This window comes from Desmodus rotundus, chromosome 2, assembly GCF_022682495.2.
Source record: "Desmodus rotundus isolate HL8 chromosome 2, HLdesRot8A.1, whole genome shotgun sequence".
Lineage (NCBI taxonomy): Eukaryota > Metazoa > Chordata > Mammalia > Chiroptera > Phyllostomidae > Desmodus > Desmodus rotundus.
Window position 1 is genome coordinate 78,931,355 of NC_071388.1, and position 16,758 is coordinate 78,948,112.

A 16,758-nucleotide genomic window follows, 5' to 3' on the forward strand; every position below is an offset into this window, starting at 1 on the left:
AGTTGTTCCCTGTCTTTGCTATTGTACTTCATTTTGTCAAAGACCAAATTCTCTGTAGCTAGAGTAGATTTCCATCCTGACATGGCTTGTACTTCCTGCAATGTCTAATCTCTGTAAGTGCAGGAGAATGAGAATTGCAGGGTACCAATGACTACAGCAAACACATGGTAACAATTAGACGAAGGGTGCCCTGGCTGCATCTCATATGGAAATCTTGGAAAATTTTAGCTTAGACACTTTGGCTGCTTTTTCCCTCTGCCATGCACAGCCTTTATCAAGTGAGTCCTTATGGTATTAAAACATATGGCACCGGCTCAAGTCTATGCTATTGCTGGCAGGGAACTAATTGGGAAGGAGGGGTGGAGTAGTTACCTTTATCAGGAAAAACTTTAACTTTATGGAAAGGCTCTTTCCTCCCCACTGCTTTAAGCAGCTTTACTGAAAGACTAAAACCCAGATGTGAGAAAAGAGATTATCTCCAAGGGCAGAGGCGATTTATTGTAATTATAATAGTATAAAGATCAGGAAGGTGGAAAATATTATGACAACTTGGTAGATGAGAAGGGCAACACCCTATATATAGATCTCGTGGTAAGGCTGTGCTGGGGAAACCAGCTCTGATCCTAATCCCAAGGGAGGCCTCAGTTTCCCAAGAAAATTAGCATGTACCTACTTAGAAAACTAATAACCCCATGCTCTGTAATAACCAATGAGTGGGAGGCCATGATAATCTGCTCACCAGCAGACATCTGCCTCTGCTTCCTCAGTGGCCAGCTCTTGCCAACTCCCTGTTGCCACCAGATTATTAATGTATCTTTCCCAATGATTCCTATCAGTCCCATATTATAATTAATTACAATGGTACTGAAAGCACCACGGCCTATTTTGCTTATACAACACTCTAACTTCCATTAGTGAAGCGCTTGTTTAACTTAAAGCACTTTGGAGGTTGGCCTGAATTGCAACCAGAGCAAAGTCTCTTTCTTCGGCCAGTTCTAGGCCTCCCTCTGCCTCTGTTCTTCACTGTGTAATGTATCGCTTACAGTTTCCCCTGACTGGACCTTTGCATCCTTCATGATATGGTTTCTCATACTACACCATCTTTTTGTGGTGGGAGATGTACGGGCACAGATTTTTAGAACTTGATATTTCATACAAAAATGGATCAGTGAACATGAAAACACCAGTTTTATGAACATGTCACTAAGGCTCTAGTACACATGGTTTTCTAGTCACACAAAAATTTTAGGCAAGAAGATATGTTGATTTCAATAAATAGAAGATAAAAACACTGAATCTGAGAGACTCAAATCCTTGACTCTCATGTTCGTGAAGAGAATATAGGAAATATAATAAAGGCCTGTAGAACAGGTGATTTCTGCTTTTCTTCCCACTTCAAACACCTGTCAAGAGGCTAGTGAATGCCAAGGACATAATAAACAGCAAGTCAGGAAAAATTAGAGGCCAGGAGATGGGGTAAACCTCATACAAAACAAATTCCAGCTAAATAAAACACTAAGAAAGCCAGTAATACTGAAAGAGTTATGAAGATGAATATGGTCAGATTTTGGACAAACAGTACATAAAATGAGACAATTCAAAAATACCTGAAATGCAAAAAAAAATTTTTTAAATCCCTGACAATGCAAATTCATAATAGGTCACTTTTAGGAGTTCGCAGTGGTTTAGTAATCAAACAGCTCAAGACAATGCATCATGGTTCTGCCTATCAAGGGTGCTTGCTTTGGCTGACATGCCGCAATTAATTTGGTTATCTGATTTAAAACAGTGCCAGAAACATTTGCTCTTAGCATGAATTTCTTAACCTAAGTAGCAAATTCTAGAAGTCACTATGCTTAGGGCTGAGTACATCCCAAATTTGGATTTTCTTACGGGAAGAGAAGATGTAAGATAAACAAGCTGGATTCTTATCATTCCAAAGCTGAGTTTTAAATATAAAATAAAAAGAGGAAATCTAAAACTTCTGGGATTTAAATGATGGCTTCAAGGACTATATAGAAGAATTTTTTTAAAGGAGCCATTACAGATGAAAATTACAGATGATAATTTGATGAAAAGAGGTGAAAGGTGAAACTCAAATTTATCCAGCTGTGGGTAGTAGTGATGATGATTATGGGAAAGGAAGAAAGAAGTGTGTTGGCGAATGTACTCAGAAGTACATAACAGTTCCTATCATAAAGAAATTTAGAGATTACTTAGGGAAATGACTTACACAAAGTTAACAATTTAAACACAACAAAAACAAAATTTAATTAAGAGCCAAAGGTCAGATGATGGCTGGGGGGAGATTAGTTGGAGTTAGTTTCTGAGGAGACATCGGGAACTGGACCAGTCTCTCTTACTGCCCCTACCCCCACAGTGTATAATGACAACAAACAGTTTTACTCAGAGGTCTATGGCTAAGGGCTTTCTGGTCGAAGGCTTTAGGTCTTTTCAGAACTCCGAATCATTGCCTCCCTCTTTTCTATAAAACTTCAGTTCTATTTTCTATCAAATTGCTCCTCTTTTCTGCTAACCTGCATTCTGGTTGGGGTGTATAAGGGCTGAGCAGCAATAGTGGGTTTGGGAATAAACGAGACACAGCTGGCCTGTGACAAAAGGACTGCGCGCAGGAAGCAGCTGCATTTTGGAAGCAAGCAGAAGAAAGGATCTGGGTCTTCAAAGCCAGGGAAAGCTTTACCCTGTGCTCTCCCCTCCTTTCACCCCTTCATGGGAAATGATAGAAATTTCACAAAACACACAGCCTTTCTGAGTTCATAAAGGCTTCTTTCCTCATAGCCGAATGTTTATTTTATTTATTACTACTGCTAACATTTTGCATGTATCTTGCATTTAAACTTTTGTCCTAAGAGTTTCAAACAGATTTATAAATTTTCATTAAAGCAAATGTGCCCGGCCATATCGTATATTAATAAAGTTTAATTTTAGAATAAGAATTCGGTTTGTAAAAGAGGTCACTTTTCTAGAACTAGGCTTATTATAGCCCATACACATTTCCTAGACTAATGGTTCTTAAATTATAGGCTTCACAAAGCTTCTCAGTGGTGCTTATCAATATGCATATTCCTGAGCCACATCCGATCGTGGATTTCTATTTAGTTGGCCTAGTGAGGGGCTCAAGAATCTACATTTTAAAAAATGTATTTATTTAGAGAGAGGGGAAGGAAGGGAGAAAGAGAGGGAAGGAAACATCAGTGCAAGAGAGGAAGATCGATTGGTTGCCCCTTGCATGCTTCCCCAATCAGGGACTGAACCCACAATTAGGCATGTGCCCTGACTGGGAATCCAACTGGCCACCCTTTGCCTCACGGGTCAACGCCCAAACGACTGAGCCACACCGGTCAGGGCATGGAATCTACATTTTTAATAAGCACCCAGTGGGATTCTTGTACGCATACATCAGGGATACAGGGGCCCCACTGTAAGATCCCATCCTAATCTCAGTGCCCTAGGCTCCAAGCTTCAACTTCTCCAAGGCAACCTGTTTCTTAGTAGCAGGAGTCAAGAAGTCTCCTACAGTTTACACGGAACAGTAAGTCAAAAATACAAAGTGAGCAATCTGAGAGAAAGAAAGTGATCACTAACAGGATTTGACTTTTAAGAATGCAAAGTGCTACTAGCTACACAAAGACAGGAAAGGGAGGTGCCCTTTAACTCTGCTTCCTTGAATATGATGAGGTTTGGTATTATGAATGAGTTGGTTTTTCTATTTATGAGAGCTGAACTTTTACTGGGCCTTCCACTTACTTAAGCTAACTTCTGGCACTCTCTTCTCCAACCCAATGACATCCTTGCAGAGCCAGCCTTGATTTCCCAAATTGCAACCCAATTACTTGACTACTTAGAAAAGTAATAACCACATGAAATCCACTATGCAAAGGGTGCGAGTCTACAAGAAGCTGCTTGCCAATAGGCACCAATGATTCTCCTGCCTCTACTCCCTCAGAGGCTGGACCTTCCCACTAGAACCATAGTGGGAATCTCAGAAGCTGAAATTCTTCTTGATGACACCATTTGCTTCTGCTTTTAACCTCCAAATTCTACCGTTTAGGTACTACCATCACCCAGCCCTGGTTCCCAGACGTCAATTCCTAGACCTGTGCCCTCGCTTCCTGCTGCCTCTTTCTTAGATTCATGATATCCTCCTGACTGCTCCAATTTGATATTAGATGATGCTTAATATCTTGTATTTTGCTTCTGATCTTATGATAGATCACGACTATTCTCTCAAAGGTCAACAGAGGCTAAATTCAATGGGGTTTTCTTAATACACCCCCCTCCACTACTCTGTTGGGTAATCCCACTATTCTTCTGTTGGTTCCTCTCCCTTGGGTTCAACAATAACACAATTCTCTTATGAATACAGTATTTCATCTCTTTGGCATTAATCCTTGCAACTTGGCACAACAAACAGAAAATGGAAGATATATTTAGCCACCAATATAGACAATGAATTTAGTGTTCATATAATACAAATCCACCACAGAACATATAACATACAAGTATATATGCATTTGTATGTGTGTGTATATATACACACACACAGATGAGGTTGGTCTGGAAAAGTCCAGCCATTGTTAATTTAATGAGAAAGGTTTGTGTGACATCGATGTAACCTGGCAGCCAAGGAGAGTGGACTGGAATGCACATGTGTGAACAATGATGACTTCACTATACTAGTCAGTGGGTGTGGCAGATGCCACTGAGTGAGCATGTGTACTGTGTGGCCATCCCATTCAAAATGACTGAGCAAGTAGAGCAATGAATCTGAATCAAATTTTGTGTTAAGTTTGAATATTCCTCCGTGGAAACTATTCGGATGATTCAGAAGGCCACAGCTATAGGCAACTGGTGATTGGCAGCTTTATCAGGACAACATGCCGGCTCATGCATCATGTCTCATGCATATTTTCTGGTGAAACATCAAATCACCCAGGTGACTCAGCCCCCCACCCCCTACAGCCCAGACTTGGCACCCTGTGACTTCTGGCTTTTCCCAAAACTAAAATCACCTTTGAAAGAGAATCAATTTTGGATCGTTGATAAGATTCAGGAAAATACAATGGGGCAGCTGATGGCAATTGGGAGAACTGTGTGAGGTCCCAAAGTGCCTACTTTGAAGGGGACTGAGGCATCGTTGTCCTGTATACAATGTTTCTTGTATCTTTATCTTTTTCAATAAATGTCTCTGTTTTTCCCATTACATGGATGACTACTTTCTGGAGAGACCACGCGCGTGTGTGTATGCCGATTCCCTTGACTCGTAGTATCCCAAGCTTAAACAAAGAACAGAGGCAGAGACTATTTCAAGTATGAAGATCAACTTGAGAGAACTGAACATTTTTCTTGAAAAAATTCCTTGAGTACCTAAACAAAGACACTTGTAATGTAGTGAAAAAAAAAATACTGTATGTGGTGTCAAGAGACTAGGATTCCAATTCAAATTCTGACAGATAGTTGCTAAGGGAACTGAGCCAGTGTCCTCACCTCTAAAATGGGTACAAATTGAACTGCTTTGCTTTGAGGTTTACAAGAAGTACATGTGAAAGCAGGTACCTGGGCAGTGGAATGGTACAGATTTGTTTGCTGTCAATTTGTGAAACTGAAGCTGAGACAAAACAGCCATGTAAGGAAAAAAACTATCAGTATCAATACCACAAGGCACATAGTAGGTGCTATGTAAGCATCTACTGAACTAAATTGAGAGAGGCATCAAGCTGATTTGACCAAGTCAGTATGTAATTTGCTTGTTCTAACAGTCTTTTATTTTCTCCACATGGTCATTGGTACAAAGTCCTCTTATGGCTTCATAAACATGGCTTAAAACAAAAGTGCTTCTAATCAGATTTGGCAAGAAAGGGGAGACACACAGGGTGAGGTAAGTGTGAGACTACAGTGCTGAATAACAGGGATGGCAGTGCCTCAGTGCGTGAGTCACACCGAGCAGTACACAGCTAGAGATAATTCGCAGGTAAATGTTGCATGAGCCATTACGTCATCCCTCCTCTGCCCTTTCTTCATCAATCATGTCGCCTGCACTCTGATGCAATCCAGCAAGAATGTCTGATTTGCAGACAGCAGAGAGAGTCTCAGATCACACACATACTCATCAGAGAAAGCAATATAAACCCAAAGCGAAGTTTCTGGTATTTGCTTTGTTTAAGTCATGCTTTAGAGGGGAAGTTTTATGGATGGAATGTGTAACTATAGATTAAGCCATCTGGTCTAAAGGCCTGTGGGACGAGGATTCATCATTTTGGACAAGTCACTCCAGGTCTATAGGGCCTTTCCACATCTGTACAATTTACTTGATCTTCAAGGTCCCTTTCAGTTCTGCAATTTCACCATAAAAAATGCAGGCCAGTCACACCTATGCAATGGATATAAATGTTTAGTTACACAAGCCAGACACATAATCAGCTTTATTTATTCTCAGCTATATAGATCATTCAAATTTTTGGCTACTTTCATCCTTTTTTTGAATTATTAGTAGTGTGTAGCTGTGTATGAAGCTTGTGAAAGCAAGGGAAAAAATGGAAGGTAAGAATTGATAGTTCTAGAAAATGTGAATGTTCATACCAAAAATTATAGGGATACTCTAAACCATAGAAGCTTAAAAGCAAATACTTTTCTGGGGCTATAACACCTATAACACCTATTTTCTGCAGGGGCAATATTTGCACAAGGAGTTGCAAGGGATGCAAAAAAAATAAAATAAAATAAAAGAGGAGGAGGGGAAGGGAGAAGAGAGAGGCTAGTCCAGCCTCCAAATATTTCATACCTTAAGACGGATGCTGGCACCTAAATCAAATTCAGGGCCAGTCTGTACAGGATTTACCCAAAAGATAGCAGCTTGTGAGCTCACACACCACAAGCTCTACAGACAGGAAACACTTATTAGGGCACAACACAGAGATAAGAGGAAGTGGTCAGCCGGGCAAGCCTGTCCTGCTATAATGCCTCCCCACCAGTCCTGGCACTACACCTTTCCAAAGCTGGTCACTTAGATACCTATCACTGGAAGATCTGCAGTGGAATCTCTGGTGGGGCATTTCCAACAAACTTGGAATTGGGCGGAAATAGACAAGCCCAGTGGAGATGAAAACTAAACGTCTTGTAGTGTTTCCCTCAAAGCTGACACTGTGTGGGGTCTCCTACCTTGCATGCTGAGCAGCTATGGAGGGGAAAGGGTGATCGAACTGCACCTGGAGCAGGGTTCATAAAGGTGCCCAGCCCTCTAATTGTTCAACCAAATGCTTTATGAAGCTCGGCAGCAAAGACAGGGCAGACTGGTCTATATTCAAAGGATCCAACCTACAGGTGTTCTGAAAACTGTGGCCGCATCTGTAATGAGCACTGCTCCCCTTGCGAGGGAAGAGAACAGAAAAGGAGATGTGACCTAACAAGACAGGACCCAGCTAGACGGAACATGTCTTCCTGCTCCTTCGCCACCCCATCACTTACCAACACTTTGGCAGACTTCCTTCCTATGAGAAGCAATCAGCTGTGTACAGTCCACTCTTTCTACAGGTAGAATATGAAACCTCAGAACCACCAACACATGCTCATATGCTCATATACTGGGCTTGGTTGGTCTGTTCTGATTGTATACTAATGGTATAATTTTTTTTAAAAGATGTTGTTTGTTTAGTTTTAGACTTGGGAGATAGGAGGGAGAAGGAGAGGGAGAGAAACAGCAGTGTGTGGTTGCCTCTCATGTGCCCCCTACTGGGGACCTGGCCCACAACCCAGGCATGTGTCCTGACTGGGTATCAAACTGGTGACTCTTGGTTCGAAGGCCGGTGCTCAGTTCACTGAACCACACCAGCCAAGGCTGATGGTATAATCCTCTTGATTAGCTAGGGCAGGAGTCAGCCAACTTTTTCCCTAAATGACCAGACAGTAAATATTTCAGAGTTTATGGGCTATATGTTGTCTATCACAACTCCTCATTTCTACCATTACAATACAGAAGCAGCTACATACAATATGTAAATGGATGAGCATAACTATTTTGCAATAAAACTTTATTTATAAAAAAGGGGGAAGGGTTGGATTTGACAGGCATGGCTTGCTGATCCCTGTGTTTCCAAATAGCTGAACTGTGATAAAGTGAGAAGGTACTACCAAATTTTTCACTGCTTAAAACAATTTAAATCTAATCTTCAATTTTGGGAGTAGAAGTAACTTCTAAAATAACTAACGTTTCATTAATAATGGGTGTGTTAAGAACCCATTTTCAGGGTGTGTGTGTGTGTGTGTATATAAAGTACAGGGTAATTCAAAAGAAATTGAACACTTTCAAGAATCTATCACTCAGTAACTAGGTTATCTTATAAAAATGTACTTTGTACTAAATCATAAACTTACCCTTACAGGTGTATTACCGCAGGACAACTCCAGGCTTTAATTACATGTTTATATAAAACACAGTTACTGAGTAATACATTTTGAAAGTGTTCAATTCTATTTTAATCAACCTGTATATTACTTGTGTGCACATTATAGAATATTTTAAATGTTAACATGAAACTATAAACAATGGTTACTCCTGGAGAATGGGGGTTAGAAGTTGCACTTTTAGTAGTATTGTTTGAATTTTTTACAAACATATATTGCATTGTGAATAAAAAGGTGTTTTATTTTTATTTGTAAAGAAGTGGTAGGGGTGCGCAACCTTCGCACTGCGGTTTAGTAAGTACTATTTCTTGACTTGTATCAAACAGTGAAGGCATCCTGTGATTCTCGTCTAAGTACAGAGTTTCTTGCCTTTAAACTTTCACTCTCTCTGCCAGTTCCTTCTCCCCTCTGTTGATTAAGTCTAGCAGCAGTCACATAGTCCTAGATCTACAGCTCACATTCACTGAACAGTAGATGACGATATATTATAAAGTTCCTAAACTAAAAGGAGGGATAGAGAAGAAACAAGAAAAACAAGAATGCACAAATTATTTTCAGATTGTGGTAAATGTTCTGAGTGTTAGGTGATGGGGGAGGCACCACTGACAAGGTTAACATTTAGGTAGAGGCCTGTAGGAGAAGAAGGTGGCAGTGTTTTGAAGTAATATCCAGGCTAAGTATTCAAGTTATGACTCTAAGCCAGTGTTTTCAAATCTGGTTACACATTAAAATCAACTAGGTACTTTCAAAAATTCTGATGCCTGGGCCCCAATTCTCTGGAGGTGAAGTCTGATTGATACTGCTTTTCTTTCTTTCATTTTTCCTTTTCCTTCCTTTTTTTTTTTTTCTAAAGCTAGGACTGAGAAATAATGTTCTAGAGTCTAGACACTTTTGTATCAGCATGAACAGAAGTCTTCAGAGATTGGACTGTGGGTGAAACCGAACTATAAAGTTTTAGAATGGTGTGGGGCTTTTTTTGTTTAATCCAGTAAGATTAAGTGGATGCATTGTTTGATGATGTGATGAAGCCCTGGGAATTCTTCCCTTACCATTGAGTAAGAGACCACAGAAACACACAGATCTTTTAATTGGGACCTTTTGCCTGAGCCTCTGGCAAGCTGTAAAGCAAATGAACCATCAAGGGACAGATTTCTTTGATGTGTTTAGCAAAGGGCTGATTGAAAAAGCTATGTCCTGAGCTCCTCCTTGAAGGCTAACAGATTCAAAACTTGCTGAACCACAAAGAAAAGTTCCCAAGGCAAGGATTTAGCCTATACAGTGTAAGAATATAAATGTTCTCATATTTATACATCCTCATTCACCCAATTCTAAATAAGGTTGGTAATAGGTGACAAGAGAAGCAAGAATCACTGGAATTTGTCCATAATATTCTAACTAATTTCAAACTGTTCTTGCAATGTCCTTTCATTCACCCATCCATTTAACATATACCTACCATTGCACACCTACCCTGTACTTTGCACTGTGGTGCATGTAATGCACACTCTTCCCACTCCAGTGGGAGAGAAACACAAGTAATGGTCACAATAGAATGTGATATGTGCAGTGAGGCAGTGCTCCTCCTCTTCCCTGTTATCTCTGAACCTTGCACTCTCTTCTACACTTAATCACACTTTCCATAATTTGCTTAAATGTTTTCTCAACTAGAGGTCATTAAAAAACAAAGACTGTTTTACTCTGTATCCTTAATACCAAATACAATTCATGGCATAGAGCAGGCATTCCAAAACAGCGACTTGGATCAAACAAGAGATACATACGAGGGATATAGACGAACAGTAGAAGTGCCAATTGGAGCCAGGGAAGGCTTCACAGAGGGGTGATATCTGAGATGAATCTTAAAGGATGATCCAAAAATGTCCTGGAGCAGGTTTCCTCTGGGTGTGTGTTTGGACTTTATCTCAAAAGCAGTGGAGAGCTATTAAAAGTTTCTAAACTGAAGATAAGGTGGTATGATGGAATCAGATTAGAGTTTAAGAATCATTCTCTGGAGCTTTGTGGAAAGTGAACGGGAGGGTGGGAAAGCAGTAGGTCTGGGGGCAGGGGTAGTGATTAATGAGGCTGTTACAGTTCTTAGCAAAGATGGGTCCAGAGCAATTCAGGATGTTCAACTAACTGGCAGGATACAGCTGTCTGGACTTCATGGCATGTGTTTTGTGTACCCATCTAAGTTCTGAGTTCCTCTCTTTTTCTTGTGCTTATTTCTCTGTTGCCCAGATTCCTTCCTTTACCAACACTGTGAGAGAAATTATTCTGTCCTGTACTAGTGTGTGTGTGTGTGTGTGTGTGCGTGTGTATGTAAGCTGACTTAAATCTTTTGTGAGACAAGGTGGAGACATATATACAATATATACATATATAGTAATCAATTAGACACAATGGCCAAGGAAGAGAGAAAGGTGGGTTTTCTACGAGGATGACGGGAGAATTAGTGGGGCCGTTAGCCAAAGCACTGACTAGAGCAGGAGAGGGCTATTCGGAGGAGGATACAGTAGCAGTACCTCTTTATCTGTGGGGAGTATGCTCCAAGATCCCATTGGATGCCTGAAATTTTGTACTGAGAGTAGTACCGAAACATGTATTTACTGTTTTTTTCCTATATATACCTATGTGAAGTTTAATTTATAAATTAGACACAGTAAGAGAGTAACAATAATAAATAATAACAATTATAACAATGTTCAATTATACCAATGGACAATTATAACAATGTGCTGCAATAAAAGTTATGGGAATGAGGCTCCTCTCTCTCTTAAAATATCGTATTGTATCATATTCACCTTTCCACTTAAAAGAAGCACTTCCCGGCTTCTCTTTGGCATATACATACGGCAGGCATCACTGCTCTTACACTTTGGGGCCATTGTTAAATAAAGCAAGGCTGCGCTGAACACGAGCCCTGTGATACTGCGACAGTAGATCTGATAACTGAGATGACTACTAACTAACTAATGGGGAGAAAGCACATACAGGGTGTACATGCTGGACAAAGGGACGATTCCTGGGATGGAGTGGGACGGTGTGAGATTTCATCATGCTACTCACAATTGTGCACAATTTTAAACTTATGAATTGTTTACTTCTGTAATTTTCTATTTAGTATTTTCAGACCATGGCTGACTGCAGGTAACTTAAACCATGGAAAGTGGTACCATGGATAAGGGAAGACTACTGAAATGAGTTCCATTTGGGCATTCAAGTGGAGCTGGCTAGAAATCGGCTGGAAATAACGAGTGGAGCTCAGAAAGTGTGAGACACGGGTTTGGGAACTGGCAGCACATACATCATTGCTGAAGCCATTGGTGTGCTGTTAAACTAACTCTCACACACCCCACCCCCATTGGTAGGATTTGCCCATTTCCATGGCATAAATACTCCCACCGTGGCCAATTTAGAGCTTCCAACATGACGGTCACTGAATAAAGAGTTGAGAAAAGATGTACACAACTGGTTCTTAGAAGCTGGCTCCAACATACCACTGGCAGAAGCCACGGATGAACAAAATTATCCAGGGACAAAATGAAGAGCGAGAATAAAACCCCAAGAAGTATGGAACATTTAAGAGATGGACAGAAGATGAGACAGGAAAGGGGCTTGAGAAAAAGCAGTCATACAAGCAGGGAGAAAACAGAGCAAAAAAGGTCACAGACGATGACAGGGAAGAAGTAAGACAGAGTGATCTACAGTGTCAAATGTTGTTGAAAGGTGATATAAGATTAATGAGGGTAGAAACGTGTCCACTGGGTGTGACTACAAGGATGTTGCAATGACCTCTGAGGTGAGAGCCCAAGTGTGGACTGAGGAATGAAGGGGAGAGAGCAGATCATATTGCCGGAAGGGAAGGGGCTGTAGGAGAAATTGGGTGTGAGGAGATCAAGGGAGGTCAAGGAAGCTTTCTCCTCACCCCCACTAGTTGGAATGGAAAGGTCTGAGCATGTTTTTAGGTTGAGGGGAAGAAGATGGTGGAAAGAAAAGGGGAGGCTGAAGATACACAAGACAGAGGGCCAGCTCGAAGGTGTCCATTCTAAAGTAAATCAGCAATAATGGAATTAAGAATATAGATTATGAACTGAGTTTACCTTGGGTAAGAAAAGGAACTCTTCATTCTCCGGAAATGGATACCAAGTGATTAATAGGAAGAGTAAAGAAGGATGAATTTCATCCTTCTTTAATTAGCCTGAAGAAATCTTAGTAGGTTATGTGATCAAAAGGCATCTAGACATAAAAGGAATAAGATGATCAAAGGTGTACACAAGCTACAAGATAACTAAGCTCTACAAAATTTGAATAGGTGCATTTCTCTCCTAGAAAAGTAGTATCACCCACAAATCCTACTTCCCTTGCAAACTGTGTTTGGTAAATGCCTAATTCCAAAATGCATTCTTTGGATACGGTGTATACAATCTCCTTCTCTCCATTCATAGAATGTGTTAATACACATACACTTAAACACAGACAAAATGGATTAAAACTCATCCTATTTAAAGGTGTTTTCAATGGGCTACCACTGAAACATTATAAGAAAATACTTTTAGATCTAAAATAGGGATATCTAGGGTAGATTTATCCTTAACAAGGATGTACTATTTTATGGAACTATGTAAATTTTCAGACAGCAACAGATCTTGCTTAGATTAAATACTCATTGGGTAATGCATATGATTCTGAATTTCTATACAAGACTAACTGGTTTCAACTCTATAGTCTAGACAGAGACTGATATAACTTCTGAAAAATTTTATTCAATTTGATCTTGATTCAAGATCATGGAAAGCCCGACCACCTTTTCAAAGCAATTTTCTTTAGAAGACATTATATTTAATTTATATTTTAAAAAGTTTGAGCGATTTAGAAGTTAGGTTGCCAGATATTTGGTATTTATGGTATTATCAAAACTCTGTTACCTCATGCTTTTCTTATTCTATCTTTTCATATTTTCTAATTTCATAGTCGTGTACAAAGTTTTTTATCTGTTAACAAATCTATTATTCACTTAAAATAAAGTGACAGTAAAGACTAAAATATTTTTTTGAAGCACCCATATTATTTCCCTACTACACACACTCCCCCCAATAGTCTCCCCCTCCTCCATCCACCTATTGTAAGAACTACTGGTGAATTGGGCCCTGGGCAATTTTGCAAAACTTCCTTAGATATTCAGATGTGTAGCAAAGACAGAGAACCATTGGGGTATAAGAAATAACAAAGAACTAGGAAGACTTAAACTCAAAACCTGGATTTGTCACTTTATAGTGACATGTGATTTGTTTTCTCAATAATACACTTGTGAGGATTAAATAACATAAATGAAATCACTTTAGCCTGGACCGATGCAGCTCAGTTGGTTGGGTGTCAGACCCACAAAATGAAAGGCCACCAGTCTGATTCCTGGTCAGAGCACAAGCCTGGCCTGGGTTGTGGGCCCGGTCCCAGGTTGGGGCATATGTAAGAACTAACCAATTGATGTTTCTGTCCCTCTCTTTCTCCCTCCCTTCCCTCTCTCTAAGAATAAATAAATAAAAATTAAAAAAATTACTTCATATATTTTTAACAATGGGAATAGTTCTTGAACAATTATATTCCTAAATTTATTGCGATATTTTATTAAATTCCTGAAAAATCTTATTTATTCATAAAAAACCTCACTGGGTACACAGACTATTTTTGCAAGGTGTATACCTCTGCAAGTAGGTATCACATTCACAAATAGGTAGATCAGCCACTTGAAATGCTCACACGTTCCTAATAAGAATATCTCTCTTTAAGTAGGCATGGGTTGCCTATCTGTAAATGAGCAGGAATTTTCTGCTGCAACACTAATGAGTAGATTAATTTTTTTCACAATTAATGTGGTATGGATGTTGTTTTCTTGGGTTTGCATCAGAGAAGATCCTGACCCACAAGTGTCTTTTGCCATTATGGAAATTCAGACTACATTACATGTGTCTTTCGCCATTTGGGGATATTTCTTGAGCACTCTTGTATTTTTAATTCTCTAGACTCTCTGACTTTTATATCTAACAGTAATTTAAGTGCCTTGAGGGAAGGGACATGCTTTGTACTTTTTCCAACTCCTCCCTGCTCATGGGAGTCAACAAATATTTGTTAGATAAAAATGTGAAGGGAAATTAAATGTTTGCTTTCCCACCTCCCACCCCTGGCTTCTTATGGAATTCCAGAAAGGTACTATCTTTTTTAAAAACATGAGTGGATTTTTCTTCTTACTTTTTTCTCTTCCTCCCTTTGGACACTGGTGGGAAATGTGTTTTGAACTCTGGCTGTATGTCAGAATCACACTGGGGAGCTTTGGAAAAATACTGATGTCAGGATTCACTCTCAAGATTCTGATTCAATTGGTTTTAAGTGGAGCATAAACATGGTGTTTTAAAAAGGCTCTCCAGTAATTCCAGTTGTAGTCAGGACTGAAACCTTTTGGAGCACATAATATGTATTTGATAAGCATGTGTTAATTTGATTTCAAGTTGGGAGTTGTAGTTGGGTTCGGGGGTTGAGCACTCGATGTTCACCTCGTGCGAGGCTCTCAGTGTCAAGTCTGGTGGGACAGTGAGCAGGTGGGTGAATGGAAGTTCTCTGATGTGCGTCACTTGGCTGTGGCTGTGGGTTAAGGTTCTGATATGGAAACACAATGTATGATATGTATCTGTTGTTATCTCTGTCTTTGCCTTTCTCTCCTCTCTTGACCACCTTCCCTGCCTCCCAGTGGAAATGCTGTTGGGGCTGGCACTTTCTATTTTGTTCATGACAGTAGTTCAAGGCCTTAAGCAATATCTGGCATATAACAACTGCTCAGTAACTCTGAGTTTAATATATTTATTTTTCTCTCTCACACACAAACACAAATGCAGACAGAGAATTGCAACTATAATCCCTTTATGGGATTTTAAGACTCAGCCTTCTTAATTTACATTTAGAAAGAGCAATATAGTTCTTGCTGGGTGTAATTCCTTAGTAGGAAGGTGCCAAGTGCTTTAGAACTGAAGGAGTACTCCACTGTCTGTATCCACCCGAGATCTTAATATTGACTATATATAGTAGTGAGTTTTGTTAAAACCAGTTCGAGTAAGCAAAGGGTTATTACTTCCACTTTCCTTCCTATCACATTAATGCCTAACTTTTAATATTAACTTACTGATAGCATACTAGCATATTAAAACATGATTATCTTACTCCTTACACCTTAGTGTTTTTCTGCAGAAGTTATTAAGGAGTTGAATTGATAATTTTGAAAAACTGCTTCCACAATTTAAAAATGTATCATTATAAGGCAGAGTAGCTTGCAGGAACAGTGAAATGCAGCAAGGGGAGGGCGAAGAGAACAGGGTTACAGCTTAGACCGAGGAATGAGACTGAGAGCTGAAGGAAGCTGGAGAAACTGGCCAAGACAGATTTCTGCAGTAGCGGGGCTCCAGAAGAATGGGGTGGGGATGGGGACACGATAAACAGGTTATTAGATAGGATGAGATGGACTTCTCTAGGGAATTTTCCTGTTTCCTCCCCTGGCCTTCCTCCCGCCCCCACTTTATTACCTGGAGTCCTAGAAATGGAGTCCTCAGGGAACCCTTGAGAAAGCAGAGCAGAACTCAGGACTGCAGAACATAAAGCAGGAGTCTGAACAACTGGCTGTTAATTTCTAGAGGCTCACTTTGGACTTTGTGAATCATAAGCCTCACTTAAATTGACAGTTGATTTATCTCCAAGAAGAAATGATAATAATAATATTCACTTCATATATTTGTTGCTAGATCCAAACAAGATAATGTATAAGAAAGTGCTCTATGAACTATGAATCACTAGATAAATGTTGTTACTTTAGACTGAAGAATTTGTTGAGAAAACAAAATCACCCCTAATTTCTCCTTTGACGTCCATGAGAAAATGTACCTGGCTCTAAAGGTATAAACACAGTTATACCACATTTCTAACAATTCCATACAAATATCTGGAAACGCAGAAAGTTCCCAATCACTTGGTACTCTGAAGCAAGTTTCAGTAAAAACCAAGACGGAAGCCAGCAGAGTCAAGGCACCTGCCAGATTCAGGATCAAGGCAGAAAACAAAAAACGGAAGAACTGGTCCCAAGAACTGGCCAATGGTGGGAGTCAAAGTGTTACCCTAGGGCGTGTTTCTGTAAAAAGTAGAGAGGCAGTCCAGACAGGCCCCACTTTTCTGTGTTTGGAGGAAGCAAACAGAAGGGGTTACATTTTTGTTCGGTCTGTACCATCTAGCTGCCAGTCAGGACTGAACTAATCATTATGAAAATGACTTTTAAAACACAGTTTTTTTTATAAGAGAAAC

The 16,758-nt window shown here is 39.9% G+C and overlaps 2 protein-coding genes across 9 annotated transcripts in view; one reads left to right on the plus strand and one right to left on the minus strand.

Annotated features, from left to right (window-relative positions):
- Positions 1 to 16,758, minus strand: part of CMSS1 (cms1 ribosomal small subunit homolog) — a 379,939-nt gene that overhangs the window by 178,692 nt on the left and 184,489 nt on the right. The window contains exon 1 of one of the 7 annotated variants that reach the window (XM_053918308.2): positions 15,990 to 16,137. The exons of 5 other annotated variants lie outside the window; for them this stretch is intronic. The gene's annotated coding sequence lies outside the window, so the exon portion shown is untranslated. Of the gene's footprint in view, positions 1 to 15,989; positions 16,138 to 16,758 lie in introns of those variants that run through there. One more of the 7 variants, XM_045193526.3, reaches the window with a different exon arrangement.
- The window catches only part of FILIP1L (filamin A interacting protein 1 like), a 310,336-nt gene that overhangs the window by 110,357 nt on the left and 183,221 nt on the right, over positions 1 to 16,758 (plus strand). The gene's annotated exons all lie outside the window — the stretch shown is intronic.